The 5,727-nt window shown below is 36.0% G+C and overlaps 1 pseudogene; it reads left to right on the top strand.

Annotated features, from left to right (window-relative positions):
* Window positions 1–4,566: 4,566 nt before the first annotated feature.
* LOC107027713 lies at window positions 4,567–5,527 on the top strand (annotated as a pseudogene).
* Window positions 5,528–5,727: the final 200 nt, after the last annotated feature.

Here is a 5,727-nt window from a genome sequence, read left to right as displayed (position 1 = left end):
TGAGGAAGAAGATCCAGTCCAAGCTAGAAGCATTAGCTCACCCTGAAATCCGGTGTAATGAAGACTGGCTAGAGTTGCGGTTGAGTTGAAGACGACGGTACGTTTGCTGCACTCCACAAATAACAAAGAAAACAAATACAAGTAGGGGTCAGTACAAAACACGGGTACTGAGTAGATATCATCGGCCAACTCAAAATAGAAAGCAATATATCTCAGATAACATCATAAAATCAACTAATATTCTTAACAGGTGATAGCAACAAGTATAAAAATCATTTATAACATCACCGAACATATCTATGAGGACTCAAGCCTCCACACCATACTCTTTTGGGAAACATGTTCTTTAGATTGAGTATATTAGCATATTTCAAGATTCATTATCTTTATTCCTCTTGTGTCGGTACGTGACACTCCGCTCCACTACTACTATGTGTCGGTACGTGACACTCCGATCCCCTAAATCTACGTGTCGGTTCGTGACACCCGATCCCCTAATTCTACGTGTCGGTTCGTGACACCCGATCCCCTAATTCTACGTGTCGGTTCGTGACACCCGGTCCCCCTAATACTACGTGTCGGTTCGTGACACCCGCTCCACTAATCTCATTCTATTAATTCATCAATCCTTCTTTACTACCAAGGCATCATCAACCCCATTACTTTAGTTCATCAAGCCTTCTTTTATACCAAGGCATCATCAATCTCATTAACAAAGTAGATTAGGGTTTTTCAAGATTTGGGATTCAATAGCTTCATCATGCTTATTTTATCACAATTATATAATCACATTCATACAAGCATACAATTAAGCATATAGAAGGGTTTACAATACTACCCAATACATATCATTCGCTATTAAGAGTTTACTACGAATAGCATAAACCATAACCTACCTCCACCGAAGATTCGTGATCAAGCAAGCAAATTCCCCAAATTCTTGTTGTCCTCTTCGTTTCTCTCTCTCTCTACTCGTTCTCCCTCTCTTTCTGTTCTTTTTCTTTTTCTTATTCAAACCCTCTTTCTTTTACCCTAATTAGCATATAATTAAGTATAAAGATGGCAATAATATCCCACTAATTAACTCAAGGTTACCTCTTTTAACCCCCAAGTAATTAGACTTATTAACATTAACCCACTAACTTTATAATTAAAGCAGGAATAGTCCAAAACGCCCCTTAAATTACTAAACAGAAATCCGACCCAGCCTTGGATTACGCAGCCTGTGACGGGCCGTCGTGCCTGCGACGGTCCGTCCTGCTGCTCCGTCACAGAGTTCAGAGACTAGATTTTTACCAAGAGTCTGTGACGGCCCGTCACGCCTGTGACGGTCCGTCCTGCCATTCCGTTACGAAGTTCAGAGAGTCGATTTCAGTACCCAAATTTCAGAAGTCTAAGTGTTCTGGAACGAGACACCTGCGACGGTCCGTCGTGCCCATGACGGTCCGTCGTGGGTTCCGTCGACTCACACAGTTTTTCCAGAAATAAAATCTGCTGCTCAAAACGACTAAACACGTCGTTACAACATGAAAAAAATGTATTATGACCAATCATCAAATAGGGCAAAATGTATATACTACCAAACTATTAATTCAAGTTAAATATCATAACCATAGTTTGATTTGATTATACTCCGTAGAAAATTTTTGCTATTTCGCCTCTCTCCCCGATGAATCTCACTCGCCACTCTCGTTCTTATTGGGCAGTGTATCCTCGCCTCTCTCACTTGATACATATATATATATACATACATACATACATACATACATATGTGTATATGTATATATATATATCTTCCTTTCCCTCTCTCTCCTCTCCAGATCTCGCTTGCCGCTCGCCACTCTTATTAACCTCTCACTTTATACAAACACAAATGTATAAATTGTGTTTCTGTTTGTATAAAGCAAGAGAAAATTGTATATACAAATATAAATATATATATTTTCATCCTATACACTTAAAATATTACAAATAAAGATCCTCCCCTGCCCATTTTTCTTTTATCTTTCTCTTTTTCTCACTTTATACAAATGCAAATATACAATTTTTCGTATGTGTTACCGAAATATACATATGAATAACCATATTTATATACATATACTGAAATATAAATCTTAATAGCCACTCATATATGTATAGTGAAATATATATATTTATAGTCATTCGTATATTTATAGCGAATTATACAAATCACAAACTCTATAGCAACATAAAATTTTCTATGGAGCGCAATTATGCAAACTATAGTTGTAACATACAAATATATGATTTTTATGTTTGCTATATGTGAAAGTTACCTAGGTAGGTCAATGGGTAGAACTATCAAAATGGACTGTCCCAACCCAACCTTAATGGGCTAGAAAGTTAAATTGGTTGAGACGAGATGACCCTTTTAATTAAAGGGTCTATAGAATAGCATCCCAACCAAGCCCTAAGCGGGCCACGCGTTGGGATGAGTGGACCCTTCAATAAAAGAATGAAAAATATTACTATCTTAGAAAGAGTATCTGAGAGTATTAAATGTCTAAGTCAATGAACACGTCATCATTTACATGCAAATTTTTATTAATGAATCACACACTTCGGTGAATACTACAAAATATATTTATAAATCACCCACTTTTAGTAAATACTTGCAAAAATACATAATAGTCAACGTAAGATTTAGCGGAAAAATATTGAAAATTCCGCCATTCCTCCCAGAAAAAGCTAGCTAGTTTAAAAGATTTGATTTTTTATTTTTTTTAAATATCTATATATAAAAACTTTACAAATAAATCACTACTAAAAATATATCTATAAAAAATATTTTAAATATTCATAGCTTACAGGATAACATTAGAGGCTGCGGGTTGGACCCAAAGGCTAGCAGGACAAATGAGGCTGGACTAAAAAACCTCATTCCTAAATAGGCCAAAAAAATTAGGTTCAACCCCACTTAATTCAAAGGTTGGGTTGGGCCGGCATAACGGGTAAAACCTATTTTGACAGCTCTATCAATGGGTCTCAAAATTATAAGCCCTATACAAGAAACCCAATTTGCTCCGGCCGAAATTCGGGCCATGTTGAAAGAGAACACTTAGGGTGTTTTCGTATTGTAAATTAGCGAGAGCACCACAACGTAAACTATTGCCTCCTAGATACCCTTCTAATCAATCATACAAGATAGCAGATAAATCCCCCACCCCCACCACTGGTCGAGTACAGTTTCCTTTTGATTTCTCCCTTGTAGCCATCACTCGAATTTGCGCAAGTGTATTCACACCCCCAAACGTCTTTTTCAGTTGATGTAATAGAGAAAGGAAGTTGGATCATGAAGGCAATAATCAACGCCATCAATTGAGGTATGCCATTTATGCTAAATGAGGTATTTGCAATTCATTTATGTTAGTCCTAATTAGGGGTGTACATAAGTCGGTTCGATTTTTCATTAAAAAAATCTAAATCAATCACGTTGGTTTATTAAATCTAAAAGCCAAATCAAACCACGCAAAGTCGGTTTTTGTTGGTTTTGGTCGGTTCTTTCGGTTTTTATCAATTTTTTGATTTTTTTGTTCTTTTACAACTATATGGTGTTTTGAAAAAGAGATCAAATATATTTTCATGTGATAAGCTAAACGGAAGAAATGTTAAATGAATATAAATTTTCATAAAATCGATAAAATTCGTATGAGTACAAATTTTTTTTTTAAAAAAATATCAACGTCCATTACGTTAAATTAATAATATTGAAGGATACGGTCAAACTGGATACAAAACGAAATTCTATCTACCATATCCGTTAACAAATCTATTTACTAAATTGAAAATCTAAAAATTATTAGTTGTCTAACTTTAATAAATTAGATCACCCATTAATTTTACCCCTGAAGACCTAACCCAAATGAGAAATAATTCAAACATGTATTTTTCTATACCCAAGAATTAATTATTTAATATAAAAAATCAAACAATCTAATTTACATTTTTTTGGGATAGGAGCTGGTAGGGGGTGTGGGCTGATAAAAAACACTCTAAAAGTATTTGTATTTAAAGCTTTTAATAAGATCTGCACAATAAAATGACTATCCATATTATCCACTGGGTAACTCATTTTTATCCATTTAAAAATGAGTCGAATACTTCATCTATTTTTGTTTAACTCGTTTTTTGATCGACTCAACTCGCTCTTTGTCACTCCTACATGTTATTATTCTTTGTAACGCGTTTAGAATTACAACATTTAGTCACATTAGTGTTTCACACTATTCTTTTAATAAGACTTCGTCAAAAATTTTAGTATTCTAATGGTTATGTGATTTGACTCAGGTGCATATTTATGGATTCAGGGGATGATGGCTCTGGTTCAAGATGGTTTTGTCAAAAGTGTAAGCATCCCATTACCAAAACGGGATACACAGCTTGTGAATGTGGGTGTAAAACATGGGTGAACGATGGGGCTAATGAGAAATGGCTCGTTGTGGATAGCCCATTGGCAAGTCCTCCACTTAGCAATAAGGTCCGATTCTTCTTAGCGATGAGGGGGAGTCTGAAGATGACTATGAAGTTGTTGGAAGGAAAAGAAGAATGGTGGAGCTTGATGAGAGTGAAAACCACAACAAAGGCCAAACATATTTTCTTCGGCCACGCTATATGGACAAGTCTAAGAGTAAGAATGAGGAGGAATCTAATGATGATAAGTCGGGTGAGGAGGAGTCTGATTACGAGCAGTGTAAATGCTCGTAAAAAGAGCAGTGCTATGATCGTAATGAAGTCATTTCTCCAGAAGAAAAGGAACATGTTTCTGTCAAAGAAACACTTTCTTTAGTATTCCGATTTGATGACGAGGAACCCATTCTCCCTGAGAAAGAAGAATTGGAAAAGGAAATTGAAGATCATTTTGCTGAAATGGAGATGTGTTTGTTGGAAGAACGAATAAGCCTTACAAATTCTTCACCTGTTTTGCAGATGCAAAGTGAAAAATTAAGTGACTGTCCGATGGGGAACCACAAGCTTAAGCTAGATGAACAAATTTGACGCATCTGTTCAGTTTGTTCACATGTTTTGGAAAGGAAGTACATCTTCCCTGATTTTATAAGTATACGAGTTTTATTCTGTCGAGCAATTTTTTTTAAAAAAAATAATCTAAATGTAGGATAGTTTTTTTCTCTTTAGTTTAGATTTTGTCCACTCTTAAAATATGAACTTATGTGTCATTTACAGGCTAGAAGACCTCAAAAAAGGCATAGAAGAAAATATCTCCGAGAGTCACTATCAATCTTCAGAGCTTCTGATTCTTCTGCATAAAATATTCAGCTATTTATGAAGAAGAGGAATAGTGTGGGATTTAGTTTCCCCAAATGTTAAAGTGGCATGTATCCTCATCAATGTGGAGGATTCGAGTTTATGTGGAAACACATTGCTTGAGTTATAACATTTCAGAGGCTGAGAGAGCCCCTATCTAAGAGCAGGGGAGGATGCATTATCTCACACCCACCTGGAACTGGGAAAACCCAACTCAACATAGTGTTTCTTCAGTCACTTTTAAAGATTTATTCGTAGAGTCGGTCTGTAATCATAGCTCCATCAAGTTTGCTTCTTAACTGGGAAGCCAAGTTCCAAAAATGGGAGTTCGACATTCCCTTCTACAATTTGAACAGTAAAAATTTCTCCTCCCAAGAAGAAGAAGCTACAGTTCGTGTCTCTGGATGTTTATCCGATGCAGGAAGAAAAGACATACAACCTATA

Source organism: Solanum pennellii, chromosome 8 (genome assembly GCF_001406875.1).
Source record: "Solanum pennellii chromosome 8, SPENNV200".
NCBI lineage: Eukaryota > Viridiplantae > Streptophyta > Magnoliopsida > Solanales > Solanaceae > Solanum > Solanum pennellii.
This window is presented reverse-complemented; position numbering and strand designations above follow the sequence as displayed.